The 18,350-nt window shown below is 33.9% G+C and overlaps 1 protein-coding gene across 1 annotated transcript in view; it reads right to left on the bottom strand.

The window, feature by feature from the left end:
- Window positions 1–18,350, bottom strand: part of LOC100922655 (patched domain-containing protein 4) — a 78,464-nt gene that overhangs the window by 23,946 nt on the left and 36,168 nt on the right. The window lies entirely within an intron of this gene.

Here is an 18,350-nt window from a genome sequence, read left to right as displayed (position 1 = left end):
GCTTCAGATAGAGTGGCTTGTCTGCTCTGTAAGGCAGTTGGTTGGGATGACTGTTCCCATCTTTACAGTAGTTATTGATCTAGATGATGTCGTTAAAGGCTGGGTTAAAAGCAACACCAATGGGCACTTTTTTACCCCAGGGTTTTTGTGCCCAGATAGTCAGCAGATACTTTCTAAAATTCTTGAGGAAAGATAACAAATGGAGCACAGAGCATTGACTCTGAACTGCAGTTAGAAGACCTAAGTTTGAATCTTGACTTTCATCTTTACTAACAAAATAGCTTTAGATAAATCACTTACACTCTCTGAGCCTCAATGGACTCATCTGTAAACAGTGATATTAATAAAGAAAGTAGGCTTTTTCTTCACAACAATTTCCCCCTTCAATGGTAGCTCCAGGAGCTGAGCTAGACACAAATCCATTGGCCTGGGGAGATGCTGCTATTCCTAAGGCTTTAGGGTTCAGGATCTTGTGCTATTTCTATCAAGATCTGAAGAAGATGATCAGTGAGTGGTGTTAGTTTGACTTTCTTCATACATATTGCTTTCTATTTCTCCCTTTATTCTCCCTCCAAATGAAAGGTATCTTAATTTGAATATAAATCCCCTTCTGATTCCAAAGATAGTGGTTTTTTCCTATTAGAGAAATGTAGTTTTTGCTTCTTGTATACTTTTCTGTTGCTACAGACCACAACCTCTTCATGTTTTAAGAGATACTATTTATGAGTTACTATGTTTGAAAAAAATCATTTCCTCATAGGCAATTTTCTAATGAGCACCATATTTGATTAATTGGTCTTAGGATGGCAGGAACAGATACTGCCACCCAGTTATCAGAATCTTTCTAGTTTTCAGGAGACAGAGTATGTATTTTGAAGCTTGTTATATGCCTGTTGAGACTACAGGATCAATTCAATACCCAAAAGGGAGAATGAGAGGAGGATTTCAGCTGAGGGTCAATTTTAATATTATTTAAATTAGCATATGCCTCTTGGAGATATACCTTCAGTTGGATTTGGTTTTCTCACAGGAGTAATGAGTTTTATCACTCTCACTCTTATTACTCTAACAACAAGTATTTTGTCTTCACGTTTACTTCTGATATCAAGAAATTACAAAATAGATACTCCAGCTATCTAATTTTTTACTCTCCAAGTGGCAGATACATGACAAACTGTCCCTTGTCTTTCTAATTTTCTGAAGGCTACAATGGGGACTGAAGTATAACCATGTGCCTTGCCCAGAATTAAAAAAAAAAAGATAACTTGTTTTGGAATTAGAATAGTCTAACTATTGAATCTTTGAAAGACACTGAAACTTCCAGATGTGGCGTAAGTGAGCCATTACACCATCAACAATCTTCTATATTCAAGGAAATGGTGATCTTTACAAGCTTGTATTTATAATGCTAAGATTCCCCAAAGTTCCCTGAAAGAAAGATTTTAAGTAGAGCAAAGAAATTTACTGTGTAGTCAGAAGACCTAAGTTTAAAATCTGACTCTGATCCTTAATAGCTATATGGTTTTAGGTCAGTTATTTTACCCCTCAGGCCCTCAGTTGCCTCTGTAAAAGGAGATCATAATATTTGTCTTTTACTTCCCTCAAAGGAATATTATGAACATCACTTTTTTTTAAAGACATATCCCAGAGGAGATATAGAAGAATTATTTGAGTCTAATTTTCCATTTTTTCTTTGCCCAGGATTCTGTTCTATTTTTATTATAGCACTCAAAGTGTAATCATTAGGTAAATCAATTTTGTCTGGGATACTTTCATGGCACAAATTTGTTTAGAGTAAGTATGATGAGTTTGGTTGAAATTGGCCACCTCTAAAGCACTCTTTTGGTTCATAAACTTTTGAAACCAGTAGTTAGTTCATTTCTGAAATTTGACAAGGACCTATCAGCTGAGATATGTAGAAGATATCATATAGTAGAGTATGTCTATTTTTGTACTTATGTGCTTTTGTATTTGTCCAATGTTCTGAGTGCAAAGAGAATCTGAGACATTGGGCCATTCTCTGTGAACATTTTGACATAATATTAAATAGAACTAAGGATGAACTCCTTAATCAGCAAATTTTGGCATACAAAAGCACAGTGTAGTCATGTCCAAATGAGAAGTGAGGGAGAGAAGTATCTGCAGACCTTTACTATATCTATGATAACTAAACATAGAACATGGGAATTACATCACATACAAACACAAAAGATGATTATGCTCTCAATTATAGCATATTCCAATTGCCCTTCTGTGTTTATTGTTATATTATTTATACCCAACATGACTTTTTAAAGAAACATGTTTGAATATCAGAATTTAAAAGATAAAAGGGAGCACATCCATCATCTAGTACAACCTACATTTGAAATTACTTTTTACAGTAACATACTCAACAAATGTCTAGCTTCTGCTTGAAGACCCTCATGAGGAGGAAAAAGATCATCTACTAAGGTAGCTTATTCTACTTTACTAGAACACTAATAGTTAAGGGTTTTTTTTTTCTGATATCAAGTCCCTTTTGCTTTTTTACCCATTGCTCCCACTGTTATTTGTGGTTAAACAAAATAAGTCTATTCACTGTTCCATAAGAGAGTTCTAATATTTCACTTCTCCAGGATAAACAACTGAAGTTCCTTTAACTCTCATTCAAATTAATATGTACTTAAGGCCCTTCACCAACCCAATTGCCTTTTTCTGTGTGCTCTTCAATTTATCAATGCTCTTTTTAAACTGTGGTGCCCACAACTAAGTGTAGTATTTCAGATGAGATCTTAGGGAAGCAGAATATAATGAGGCCATCATTACTTGTTCCTAAAAGCTGTCTCCTTTAATGTAACTTGACACAATTTTCCCCTGACTACATCATAAAGCTGATTCATATTTAGCTTACTAAAACCACCAGATCATTTTTTTTAGATAAGCTTTTGTCTAACCATGCTTTCCCTACCTTTTGTTTGAGAAGTAGATTCTTGGATTTGATCTAAGAGCATTTGTTATGCAAATCTTAAAGTTTACATGGTTCCTATTGATCACAATCACAGAATCAGGGAAAGGACTGAAGTCCCATAGACAGGTCACCTTGTTCAATCTACAATTGAAGAATGGATTCTTCTCTATGATATCCCAATGCATGCCTATGTATCATCTCCTTGAAAACTTCCAGTAATGAAGAATTTACTACCTCTCAACCTACTACACTTTTTATTCAAACAAGTTTAATAGTTAGTACATGCTTTTTTTTAAAAAAAAAAGTATTTTATTTTTCCCAATTACATGTAAATAGTTTTAGTATTCATTAAAAGTGTGTTCCATATTCTCTTACTCTGTGATATGATAAGCAATTTGGTATAGGTTATACATGTGCAATCGTGCAAAACCTATTTTCTATTAGTCATATTGTGAAAGAAAACACAGAACAAGAATAAAAGACATGAAAAAATAAATAAAAAATAGTATGCTTTGATCTACACATAGACTTCATTAGTTCCTTATCCAGAAGTGGATAGCATTTTTCATTGAGTCCTTTGGAATTATCTTGATCATTGTATTGCTGAGAAGAGTTATGTCATTCACAGTAGATCATTGTACAATATTGCTGTTTTTGTCTATAATGTTCTCTTGGTTCTGTTTACTTCACTTTGCATTTAAATCCTTCCTAGTGTTTCTGAAACCATCCTGCATATCATTTCTTAAAGCACATTATTATTCCATTACAGTCATAAGTCATAATTCAGCCATTCCCTAATTGATGAACACCCCCTCACCTCCCAAATCTTTGCTGCCACAAAAAAGTTGCTATAAATAGTTTTGTACAAATAGGTACTTTCCTCTTTTTTGATCACTCGGGGATACAGACCTAGTTCTGATATTGCTGGATCAAAGGATATGCACAGTTTTTATACTCATTTGGATATAATCCAAATTGCTCTCTAGAATGGTTGGTTCAGTTCATAATTCCACCACTTAATGCTTTAGTATCTTGATTTTCTTATATCCTATCTTGTCATATCAGATAGTCTGACAGGTACCTCAGAGGTGTTTTAATTTTTATTTCTCTAATAGTAATTTTGAGTGTTTCTTTTATATCATTATAGAGAGATTTAATTTCTTTGTTTGAAAACTGTCTGTTCATATCCTTTGACTATTTATCAATTAAGGAATGACATGGATATTTAGAATATTCTTCCATTTATTTATCCTAGCTCTGCTCAGTTGCTCTTCTCAAGTTTTTTGATGCCTTTGCCCATCAACAAGATCATGAGGCACAATTTCAAGCCTCTCCAACATCCTGGCCCTTGTTTTCAAATATTTCCGTCTGTCAGCCCAGACTGTGATTCTTTTCAAAACATGGTACTCAGTACTAAACATTACTACCTCCTGTCTTCGAATAATTGTAGTAAGATACTTTACAACTATTTTCTTCATAAAAACCCTCCGAAGTAGGCAAAGTGTCATTACCCCCATATTACAGAGAAGGTAACTCAGGCATAGGGAATTTAAGTTTGTTGCTTACAATCATACAATTAATTCACAGTAGAACTATGGTCCAATCTTTAAGTATCTAAGATGTTACCTAATGCTCTTGCAGTGTTTCTTTGTATTTGACTTTTAGGCCATCTCCAATATAAGTTCACTGAAATAGATATTACTTTGGTTTTTTTGTCTTTCTAGTACAGTGCAGGGCACACTATGCACTAAATAAATCCTTGTTGATTTGAATTGCCCATAGATAACATATATATTTTGAAAGATTCTATAATATATTTTTTAGGTATGACTGATACTTGCTCAGCAACTCTGAGATTTAAATAGAATTGAAACAAATTAAAACTTTTCTGTCAAAAGCAAATATCTTCCTTAAGATGTCTCAAAAGACAAAAACCAAGACAGTCAAAACAAAGAAAAAGAATGAGTAAGTTGAGAAACAGATATATCTACTATTCTCAAACTAAAAATTCTAGTCAACAAATATTTATCATTAAGCACACAGACAGTAAACAAATTGTCCTCTTCAGTCATAGAAGACTTGGGTTGAAGTCCCATTTCTGTTATATGATATTTATGTGACCCAGAGAGTTCACTCAAACTCTTGGCTTCCTAGGCAATTCTGCATGATTATAAATTACAGAACAGTTGTTGACTTTGTGGGAGTATTTTTTACTCAGGGGTCTACCACATTGCAATCACCAAACACATACACACACACAAAGAGACACTTACAATATGCTGACATTGCTTAAGGAGAACACTATGGAGTTCTGATAGAAATACAAGATATGCTACTACTCCAGCTGCTACTAATTTTTCACTATCCTCCTCCTTCCTTTGCAACACTTCCTTAATGTTCTGATGAAAAGTCAATAATCTAAAGTGAATGTAAAGTTGCAAGAGAAGGATAAAATAGGAGAGATGGTTTTTAGGTTCAGGTTTTGCAAAGAAAACAATCCAACATTTCTGATTTATACAAAGGCACTCAATGGCAGTGCAATTAACTTTGAAAGTGAAGTTGTGCTTTGCCTGAGAGATCAAGGCTATTTGAAGCCACTGCAATCAGTTATATAAGTAGATATTTCAGGCAGATTTTTCAGTTGAATGTTATATCAATGAGCTGTTAAAAAAACACTCCAATATAAACACACACACATACATACATACCCCTTCACCACCAGCACCAACACTGACAATAACACTCCTTCAGAACCAGAGATTGGCAATTACTAAAACTTACAGAATCTAATATGAGATATATTTGTAACAAAAGTATTGAGATAAGGAGGCTCAGGGGGAAAAGCAAATAAAAAATGACAGTAGAAGTGGGATAACTAAAGAAGAAATAAGGGAAAACGTTTTTAACTTGGGAGTAAATGAGGCCCATGAATATATTTCAGAGGTTCTGAAATTTAATGAGGAAGATTGAGGGTAATTATCTTTATTTTTACTAACCTAACTAAATGACTAACTAATTTAACTAATATATACTTATATAAAGTGATTGGATGTAAAAGAGAACTCAGTTATTTAGAACCAAATGAGCTGGGAGCAAAAATTAAGTTGGAAATGTAGGATTTCCTTCAATTGCTTTAAAACATTCTGAACAGGAATCTATAGGTTTCACCAACCTACCAATGAAGCCCACAATACACACAAAAAATTAAGAACCCCTAAATTAAAGGAGAAAAATAGTGTGGATAGATTTGACAACTAGTATTTAGATTATCAAAAATTTTAATAAAGAACCAGAACTCATTCTTACTGAGGCACAGAAGAGTATATGAAGCCCATGATTTCCCATTATCAGGACTTTTGGATAGATTGTTAATATCCCTACAAATAATATGTGACTCTGATCAGGGGTCTGTTCTTTATCTAAATCTTTATCTATCTTTATCTAAAATCTTTATCTATCTTTATCTAAAATCTTCTTTATCTTTATCTAAAAATCCTGGGAGGAGGATGACAAAACAAATAAAAAAGCAATAATGACAACAAAATGTTCTGAAACCATCATAGCACCTGATTTTCACTCATTACTTATGTAACTTTAGACAATTCAGTTCACTTCTCTGGACCTCAATTTGCTCATCTGGAAAATGGGGGGGGTGTTAGATTACATGAATTAGAGGGAGCATAATATAGTGAAGTGGGTATTAGACATGGTGCTAGGAAAATCTGTGTTCAGGTCCTGCCTAAGACACTAGTTGTGTAACTTTGAGAAAGATATTTAATATCTCTCTATTTAGTTTCCTCATCTAAACATGAAGGATTTGAATCTTCTGACTCTCCATCTTTGATTCTCAGCTCTTTCAAGTTATTTCCAGATCTTAGTTTATAATTCTATTAATTAGAATGGGGGGAGGAGCAATAAAAACAAGTATTTCTCATGAATTAAATCTTGATGTCATAAAATTACCAAAAGAAGTTAATTTGCAACCCCACTCTTTTCACAAGCCCCTAAAAGGAAAAGGAGACAGAGGAGTTTACAGTGTCAAGGAAGAATAAGAGGTCAGACACGTTTAGACAAGATGATTTTCTACCTAATTAGATAAAAGGTTTAGTGAATGAAATGTGAATCCCCAAGAGTGACACAAGAATACCAAGGTGATGTGACCCATGAAGTAAATAAATATCAACATTTCTCACTCAAATATTACACAGAGTATGGAGTCGTCTTTGCTTAATAATAAGTGAAATAGGAAAGGAGGTATTATTATAAAGACTGACATGACTGATAAGATTTGCTTAACACTTGCAAAATGAGTTCTATGAGGTTTATACTGAACAAAAAATTATCTAATGAATAATCAAATGAAAGTGGTGCAAGTACAAAGAATATTCAAATGTTGGATTTTTCCACAGTGAATTAAAAGGGCATTGTGTCTGGTTAAGTTAAAAGGTACTTCCCTTTCAATTCTCTGAGATGAATAATTTACCTTTTAATAGAGCATATGCATTTCCTTATAAAAACATACCCATTTTCTTTGATATAGGTATTCTCTACAAAAGAGTAACAGAGATTATAGTAAATGTATTTGCCATATAAAAAATAAGACCTATGTAATTAATGAACTACATCTGTCACTTTTGCAAATGTCTGTGGAAACTATAATCTCTACTTCCATTGATTGAGTGCCATATAATAGAAATTCTCAGAACTGACACTACTAACTTCCTATTTCACCCACAAATCATGTGGAAAAAGTGCTGGGTTTGGGTATGAGAGACCCTTCAGACTCCCATTATTCCATAATTTCTGTAGGCTTTTATTTTTTGCTAGTAATAAAAGAGAAGTAGAAGACTAGGTGATCTCAAGTACACCTTCTAACTCTAAATTTTTATTTCTATATTCTTGAAGTATAGAAGCAGAGGAGAAGGACACAATTTTATATAAAGTGATTGGATGTAAAAGAGATCTCAGTTATTTAGAACCAAATGAGCTGGGAGCAAAAATTAAGAAAAATGATAATAAATATTTTATATAATGTTTTAAAGTTTCCAACAACACAAGAGATATACAAGTATATTATCCCTATTTTAAAGAGAAAAACTGGAGGTCATAGAGATTATTGTTCGCCCAAGTTTACCAAGCTAGCAAATGTCCAAATCAAGATTGAAGCCCAAATTTTTTCATTCCTAATCAAATACTCTTTACACATTATTATTATAATAATACTGATAATGATTCTAATACTACTAATAAAATAATTAACATTTATATAATTCTTTAGGATTTGTAAAGCCCATTTACAAATATTTTAGTTTCACAATAACTTGGAAGAATTAGTACTATTATTATTGCCATTTTACAGGTGGAAAAACTGGTAAATAGTTAAAAAAAAAAAAAACAACTTGCCTATGATACACAAATAGCAAGTATCTGAGGTTGGATTTGAATTCAGGTCTCACTGCTACCAGGTATGGCACTCTATCTACTGTACCACCAAGATGCCTTATAGAAACTTTAAGGATCTATAACAAAAATATTGATATATTCCTATATCAAATCATCAGTAATTTTTTGAATTAAATGAATATTTCTCTAAAAACAGTATAGCAAAGGAAGTCAACTGAAATTGAACTTTCCCATCAAAAATTCTTGGAACATTAAGTCTGAATCTCTCCTCTTTATATCTATTACACTCTAACTCATAGTATATTTGTTGGTAGGCATATTATATCTCCTTCCAACTGGTGAGATCCTTGAGAGTACGATTTGTTTTTCATTTTTCATCTTTATATCTCAAATGCCCAGCATATACTATTGTAAATATAGTAGACATTTTAATTTATCCCATTTAATAAATGGAATAAGTCATTGAAATCAGTTGAAGTGCACATGAAATATTAATGCTACATTTAAGGAAAGAAATATCTTGATCAAGTTTTTGCTTGTTATTCCATTTAACTGTTTGAATCTAATAATACTTGATGTAATAAGATTGTCAGAAAACGTTATTATTCTAGCTCTTATTTTCAAAGCATTTTATTGCTACATTAAAGTTCCCATTTAAGAGAATGTAAAATTAAAAAAAAAGTTCCCATTTATCTAAATAACTTGATCTATTTTAAAATAAAATAGGACCTGAAGAAATTTTATAAAATTCTCTCAGATTTTCACTGAGTTCTGAATTTCTTAGACACTTTCTGGTAGCTTTTGGCTTTCAAGTGTTCTTTTCTGTCCCTGACTATCTAGAATAGTATATCTTTGTATTCTATGTCACATATTTCTTCCTTGTCTCTTTCCCTCCTGCCCAGTTCTAATACATTATGGGAAATACACAATGGGGGGAAAACATACATAAATACATTATGTGAAAAAAACCCCAACTATACAGAGTTGTATTTTGTAATTCTAGAATCTGTAGTCCTTTCACTAACTACTCTTTGGGATCAAATAAAGTGGACTGTTGTCTAACTCATTTTTGTAATGTGGCAAAATAGAAAATCACCTTAATGTAAGAAAAAACTTTTTAACAAGTAAAAATGCCTAAAAGTGAGTGGGTTTCAATGGTAAGAAAGTAAAATTTCCAATACAAAGGGAAAGGTTACTGGATAACCACTTATTTTGCAGCTGAGGAAACTAAAGCTGAGAAATGTTAAGTGAATTTCTCAGGATCACATAGACAGTAATGTTCAAGGAAGAATTTAAACTTAAGTTCTTCTGGACCTTAAGTCCAGCACTATGTCACCTAGTTTCTATATTTTTTAATCTAAGGGTATTCTTTTTTACATAGAAATTGCAGTAAAGGGCCTCTGAGGTTCCTCCTAACTGTGAAATCTTTTAAAGCAGTTTGTAAGTCTAGAATGATTTCATATGAAACTGGTTTCACTGTATATTTATAAAATCAGGACCAATTTATCACAGCTTGGAAGAGCAGGTTAGTTTTTAGAAACATTATTCTTTATGGATTCCAGAGACCTATTGAGGCAGGTGATATCTATCCAGAAATGAAGGAAGGATATGAAGAAACAGGAGTTGTAAGTAAATGAATAAATGGACAGTCTCCACATATTCTCCACTCCTCCTCCTCCTCTTCTCCTTCTTCTCTTTCTCCTCCTCCTCCTCCTCTTCCTCTTCCTTCTTCTTCTTCATTTTCTTTCTTCTTCCTTCTGCATCTTCTTTCTTCTTTGTCTTCTTTTTCTTTTTCTTGCATGCGTTTGATGTAAAAGAACATTCCTTCTCTCTCTCTCTCTCTCTCTCTCTCTCTCTCTCTCTCTCTCTCTCTCTCTTTCTCTTTCTCTCTCTCCCTTTTGCCACCACATCAAAGTTTCCTATTTCACCATTATGATCAGAAAATAAAATTCCTTGGCCAGAAAATTAAGGCATCTGCAAAAATGTATCTATTATCTCAGTTGTGGTGCTAGGTGTTATTCCAAGCTGGTACCTAAATACATATTAGTTAAATGTATTTGCTAACTTTGAAACTAACACAGAAAAATAGGTGTCAAGTAATGGGGCAACTAAATAAGTATTACTGCAAGGTAGTTGCAACAAATATAGGAAGAGGTAGTAGTGGTGGAGAGATCCATTTGAAATTCCCTAGTTTATAGGATATTAGATCTAGGACTTAAATGATCTGAGAAGTCACGAAGTACAATCTTTTAATTTTATAGATGAGCTGATAGAGGGTTCTGTGTCCTAGAAAGGATAGTAACATGGGAACAATTAGCACCTATAGAAGAGGATGCATATTTCCAAATTTGGATCAGGACTAGCCCTGTAACCCCTCTTATATAAAAGTAGTGAGTAGGATTTGTGTTGTACAAAGATGGACACACTAGTATTGAAAGGTAAAATATAAATGGGATATGAAATAGATTACCTCTAACCTCAAAACGAAGAATGATGACAGATGAGAATGTATAATTTCTTGGGATGTGACTTGTGGACAATCTTGCCAATTAGTTTATTGGGTTTTTATTGGGGGGGTTCCTTTGTCACCATGAGCTTTGTAATATATAAAGAACAGATTTAAAAAAGATTGCTTGCAAAACTATGAACTTTTGTTAGGCATAGTATTATTGAACTTGAAATTTGAAGTTGGTAGGAATGGAGAAAAAATAGAGATAGAGTTTAGAATTTGGTTGATCTAACCTCCCTGGAAAAAATTAAGACCACTGAGAAGACTAGGTAAACCAAATGACCAAATGTGTCTTGGTGAATTGAGAACACACAAATGGAATTTTTAAACTAATTTTTAAAAACTTTAAATTAAAAACAATTAATTCCATGAAACTACTGTCTTTTTTTTCTTTTTGAAATTGTCAAAGTTAAGAGAGAGGGAATTTTCCAGTGGGATGTTCCCTTGTTAATAGGTTCTCTATGCCAAGATAGCTTTCTCTTACTCCTTAGGCTACGCTTCCCTGATCTGTCAGCAGATCCATCACTCAAGGCATAAGTGCTGCAGGCACCATCACTTCTCAGAAGAAATACCCATGAAGTCAAGGAGCATTTTATTTTCACCCTGTTTTCTAAATCCTTGCTCTAGATGGAGAAGTAAAATTAAAAAAAATACACAAAAAAGCAAGTGATTATTTCTTGTAATGATGTAAAAAAATTCTAAGAAGCATTGAGATCTGTATCCAGGTATAACCTATCTACCTTAAAGATGCCCTCACCAGTAAACATATTTGACTTTTATTGTCACAAACACGTTATGTTTTTTATTGGCCTCTTTCTCTTAAGAGAAAGAGAAAAGACATTAACTAAAAGGGTTAAATAATGGAAAAGCAACACTGGTGTTCTTTTGCATTTGTAACACATATTGTAAATGTAAAATATAAAGCTTTCAGTTTTTGTTATTTCTTATCACTATCCTTTATGGCAAGATTTTTTGTCTCCACTGTGCAGAGAATGGCACTGAAATTCTGTCTCTTTTATATTTACAGAGAAAATAACTGACATCACATAAACCGTTGCTCACAGTTCTGCCATGAGCTACCTTGGACTTGAGGCCTGAGTCACATCCTAAAAACAGTCCAATATATCATATTAGTAAAAAATAAAAAAAGTATGCCTCTAAGGCAATAATGTATAGGAGAGGTAAGTTTTTATGGTCAGAGGTAGGTAGGAAAGGATCTGGAAAAGTCTGTCTTTTCCCTGAGTGGGGTACAATAATGAGAAACATGAATACCAGGGGACAGCATAAGGGTACTTTGGGGAGGTACATAAGGATTAAGCAATGAAAGAAAACCTGCAGTGGGAGGGTGAACTGAAGAAAACTAATCTATAGGTATATGAAAATTGTAGATAGAACTACCTTTATTTTCATAGTAGGGAAATTAACAAGTATAAATTAGTTATTTTTATTTCATTTTAACTAAAGAGATGTCATCACTATTATATTCAGACCATAGCTACCACATGTACACTGTCAAAAATAAACATAAAAGTGACCTAATAATGCAAGGGAAAAAAAGAAGGTTTTCTCTCATTTCAGATTCTATGCTCACTCTGACTCCTAATATGGTCCTTTCACTTCATATCTTTTCAATTGCTATGCTCTTTTCTCAATAACTACAGGAAGGGTGTCCACTTGGCATGCTGTCTTATCAATGGCTGCCATAAGAAAATCTGATATTCTCAGATTTATAAACCTATTAAGAGACTTTAGAAATCATCTAAAATATCAATTCATATATTTAAAAAAAATCTACACTCAAGCATAGAGGGAGAAAGGAAAGGAAAAATCCCTATTTTTGTTTCAAATTTCCATTATCCTACTTTTCCTAGTGATATTATTGATTCCACATGAGAATGTAACAACAATCCATTGACTGATTAATGACTGGACAAACACAACACATTTAGAGGAATACAAGAACTGATGGAAAATGAACTAACAAGAACTAGGAGAACAATGGACATGACATAGATGAAAAGAACTAAAAGACTGAATTTTGATTACTTATAATGAACAATTTTTGCTCTGTGGTACAGATAATGAAAAACATTTACTTTTCAGTACACAGATAGGGGAACATGTATATAAAATTCTGCCTACCCTTTTAGATATAGCTGCTGTGTTTGTTGGTGTAATCCCCATTTTGAGCCAATGTTAGAGCATTTTCTATGAGACTTTCATATTTGATTGAAAAAACACTGGTGGAGTGATTTTGTGTGTGTGTGGTGTGTGACTTTGTGACATTCTTTATTCTAGACTCTGAATCAGACTTCAAACATGGAGGGGGAGAAATAGTGGGAAGAAAGAGAGACAGAGTCGGCGAGAAAGGAGGAGGCAAGGAGGGAGAAAGAGAGAGACAAAGAAAGAAGGAGAGAGACCAAGAAAGGGAAGAACAGAGAGAGACAGAGACAGAGAAACAGAAAAAAAACAGAGAGGAGAGGGATAGAGACAGAGGCAGAGATAGACAGACAGACAAAGACAGAGAGAGATGAAGAGAGATCGAGCTACAGAGAAGGAGAGTCAGAGGCAGAGAAAGAGACATAGAAAGATAGAGACAGAAAAAAGAGACAGACATAGAAACAGAGACAGAAAGACAGACAGACAGACTTTGGAAGTGGCAGATCTGTAGATAAGGCTGATGTCTTCAATATGCCTCTCTTATTTCTAGCTTCTTTCCACCCCAACAGTTTAAAAATAAATGAAAACTTTGAAAACAATTTATATATATGAATATCAGTCTTTCAGAGTTGTTTTCATCTATGTGGTCATGTGGATTGTTTTCCTAGTCCTGTTTACTTCATTCTCCATCAATTCATGCAAGTTTTCTTATATTCCTCTAAATTTCTTGCATTTGTCCAGCCATTATTCAATCAATGGGCTTGGTGTTACACTCTCATGTAGAATTAATAATATCACTAAGGATAGTGGGAAAATGGAAATCTGATTCAAAATCAGGGATTTCGCCCTTCCCTCCCCAACCTCTCCATAATAATAATGACTAAGATAATATATATGTGGACGAACAAGAAATCTGCAAAATAATATAATTCAATGTGAAGAAATCAGATTCTGAAGCATAACAATAAGACCATGAAAACTTAAAATATATATTTTCACAAATGCAGAACAAATACAACAGAAGAAAATGTAGAGGTTGTGACTAATATGAGATACTGAATATGTTGTACATTTTAATTATTTTTAAGATTTGAACAATGTTAAGTTTGGTGTATCTAATTGTGCTGTTCATTAAAGTATGATATTTTTTTTTCAAAAAAGAACCTGAATATTCACGCAGCTATGTCAAAAGCTTTCTACGTGTCCTATTTTAATTAGAATCCTAGCTTCACCCTCTAAGGTGGGAAGTCAGTTTTGTAGATTATCACAAGACTGAATCTGGGTCCAGAGAACATTCCCTGGGGAGTTCAACACCCACTGATTCAATTTAGTGGGAAGTGTTAGTGCTTAAACTATAGAAAAGGACAAAAACAACAAGCATCACAGACATTTTTGTAGCAGAAAGAAATAGACCTTTGAGTGGGTCGTATGGAATCTTTTATACCCAAGCCTAGATAGAGGCCACATTCTGAGCTTCTACAATGTAGACCAGGCTTTCAAAATTTTATTTTTATCATCTTAAGGACAGCAGGAGCTGGCAAAGACAGGCTAATGATTTTTTGGTGAGTATTGTAAACATCATTTACTCTCATTAACCCTAAGAGCAGAGAATATGATCATTAGAGTTAGACAAATTCTTTGAGACCAATTTTTTTGAACTTTTCATTTAATAAGGAAAGTGAGATCTATGGGGATCACAAAACTGATGCTACAAGATACCTCAGAGATCATCTAAAACAGCTCTTTCATTTTTTGCTTGAAGAAACTTAGTCTAAGGAAGTAAGGTTATAGGTGGGGAGTATCAAGGTAAGATGTGAATCTAGATCCTCTGACTAGAACCAATGCTCTTTTTGCTGAATTGAGACACTCAGCAAGCATATAATTGAGTGTTTACTATGTTTCATTGTGTCAACAATGGAGGTACAAAAGAAGACAAAAAATGATTCCAGCCTTAACAGAACTCATTCAGTAGAAAAGATAACATACAAATAACATGTCTTTTCTATTTATACACACACACACACACACACACACATATATAAAATGTATGTATACATAAAGAGAAGGTTATATATGGGAGGAGGGGTGTACACATAGAAAAGATGTGATATATATGTATACATATATATGTAAGCCATGTATATGGTACATGTACACGTATGCATGTCTATGTAATGTGTGTACATAGAAAAGACAGTGACGTGGGTATATGTGTTTTGTACATGAACATATACACATATGTGCATGTGTGTAGTCACCTGAGAGAGAAAACATTTGATATATATTGAAGGACATAGAAAGAAAGAAAGGAAAAAAAAAAGAAAGAAAGAAAGAAAAGGAGGAAGGAAGGAAGAAAAAATAAAGAAAGGAATGAAGGAAGGAAGGAAGGATAATGAAAGAAAGAAAGATTCATAAAAGAAAGATAGAATTAAAAAGAGAAAGAATAATGAAAGAAAGAAAGAAATGATAATTTATCAAGTATCTACTATGTGCAAGGCACTATAAAACATTATCTAATTTCACTCCCATAACAACCCAGAAAAATAATTTTTATTTTCCAGATGAAGAAACTGAGGCAGACAAAAAACAAGCTACTTTGAAAGGGTCACATGGCTTTTATAAATCTGAAGCTGGATTTAAACATAACTCTTCCTGACTCTATGCTCAGCATTCTACCCACTGTACCATATAACTGCCTATAACTGAGCAAAGTCTCCTATAGAACGTAGGAATTTACCTGACTTTGGAAAAAAAAAAAGCCGAGAGAACTAAGAAATCCAAGATGAGAAGGGAGAGCATCCCAAGCATGTAAGAAGGCCACTGAAAATGCCTGAAGTTAAGAGACTGATTATCCCAGGTGAAGAACTGCACATAGGCCTGGACACTTGGAGTGTTACTTCTTATGCAAGATCCATAGCCATTTTTGAGAACCTATTACTTACTAGCCATGGAATTCCCAATCACTGCCAATCCCTTGTTTGGTTTGTTTTATATCCAAAGCTTCAGGGGCAGCTAGGTAAAAAAGTAGATATAACACCAGTCCTAAAGTCAGGAGTACTTGACTTCATATCTAACTGTGTGACCCTGGACAAGTCACTTAATCTCAATTGCCTTGCAAAACAACAGAAATAACAACAAAACCCCCAAACACAAGCAAAGCTCCCAGATTAGAAATAGGCATGTTAACTTTATAGTTAATAGTATATATATATATATATATATATATATATATATGTGTGTGTGTGTGTGTGTGTGTGTGTGTGTATGTATGTATGTATGTATATAGATAGTAGCTCATGGGGCCCAAAGCTAGAAGGGACCTACCTCAGAAACTATCTAGTAGGGGAAACATCCCCTACATACGATAAGGAAATTGAAGCTGGAGAGACAAAGTGACTTGTCAGAGGCCAACAGCTAGTAAATGGCAGAGTTGGTATTTAATTCCATGTATTCTGATCTCTCAAAAATTTTTTCTTACCACAACAGCCATGCTTTGTTTAAATAAGAGGCACAAATATAAAGCTCTCATACTTTACATTCTTTTATAGTCTGCACATAGTTTAAAAAAAAGCATATCTTTAACAAAGTTTAGTTGGTAGACTACCTATTCATTATCTGAGTGCAGGCTACCTACTCATTTTTGAGAGCTTGTATGCCTTATTTATGGTATTTTGTACTATGATGGAATATGTCTAAATATCATAATGTTAAACTGGAAAGGTTCTCAAAATCTGAGATGGGAATAAGAATTGGTTTTATGGCAAGATCACTGAACTAGGTATCAGAAATCTTGTTCTGATCTTGGCTCTGATACTTAATATATGTATGATCTTGGGTGAAATACTTCAGAATTTGGAACCTGGGTGTCTCACATGCAAAATGGTAAGAGTGGACTGGTTGGTCCCTTCTATTCCTCAGTCAGAGATCCAAAGAGAGTAAGATAACTGTCATTTATATCTGTCCCATTTTTTCTGACTTCATTCTTTGCTGGACAGCTGCTCCCCCAGGCTGACCTGCCTGGGCCCACTGCACTGCAGTTACTTCTCTCCCCTTTATCCATCTAAAGCCTGGCAGTTTCATTCTTGGGCAGCTCTGGATGGTTGCTTCTGTCCATACCCTAGGCAGGTGCCTTGTAGATACAAGATAAATATTAAATCATTCAATAGAACAATGAGCCAAAAAACCCAAGTCCCAACAAAATGTCAGCAAAAATTGCTAATGGGATTTTCCTCTTTTTCTTAGTTTCTATCCAGAGAATGTTAGCCAGAGGAAAGTCCTAGTACCTATTTGACTTCTACTGTGCTTGTTATTGATATGCCAGTAGTCTTTTGCCTGTCATATCAAGAAAAATTAGGGTTTGCTGTCTAATGGAGGGGGGGACTCAAAGATATGCCCCTTGACAGAGACCATGCCATCTATTCAACAAATTTAATGCCACAAATAAGTACTGAGTATCAGGGATTGTGCTGGATTTAAAGGATACAAAGCTGAGACCAAAAATAATATCTGCCTTTAAAGAATTTATAAACTATTAAAAGACAAAGGCAACATTAACATCTCTCAATACATCAGACATAGCCTAAGAATATTATGCAATAAAATGACTAAAATTTTCTACCATTTTATTCAGAGATTCTATTACCTAACATATACTCTAAGAGAGTCATTAATAAAAAGAAAGTTCCTATACATACAACAAAATATTTATAGAAGCACTTTTTGTGGTAGCAGTGCCCTGGAAGCAAAATAGACGTCCATTGATTGGAAAATGGCTAAACAAATTGCAGTATGTAAATGTATAGGAATACTACTAAGAAATTAGAAACCACAAATATGATGAGCACTGTAACAGACAAACTATTAGACAGGTTTTGAGAAAGACAGTTCAAATCCTGCCTCAGGTAGTATTAGCTGTGTTAACCTGGGCAAGAAGCCTAATATATCTGTGCCTCAGTTTCCTCATATGTCAGACAAGGTTATGAACTCTGTGGTTCCTCCCTGTTCTTAATCAATGACCTTATTATGCCATACACAAAAGTTTATGAATACAAATACATTTCAAGGCTTGGGAGATGGCCAGTCCTATGCCAGCGTCTCCCATGTCATACAATCAATTCTAAAATTCTTTAAAAAAATCTCTATTCCAGTTATTCTCTAGGCCAAACCTCCCTTCCCTAGGTCCAAATCCCCTTAATGTATTGCATTCTGTTATTAAAGTGAGAGAGGCATGGTATGTCTGAATTTTGTGTTAGAATCCTGAGCACCTGAACCCTTATCTGACACATAATAGTAGCTTAATAAATGACTTTTCATTCATTCATTCATTCA

The sequence above is a fragment of the Sarcophilus harrisii genome, chromosome 4, assembly GCF_902635505.1.
Source record: "Sarcophilus harrisii chromosome 4, mSarHar1.11, whole genome shotgun sequence".
Taxonomy (NCBI): domain Eukaryota; kingdom Metazoa; phylum Chordata; class Mammalia; order Dasyuromorphia; family Dasyuridae; genus Sarcophilus; species Sarcophilus harrisii.
This window is presented reverse-complemented; position numbering and strand designations above follow the sequence as displayed.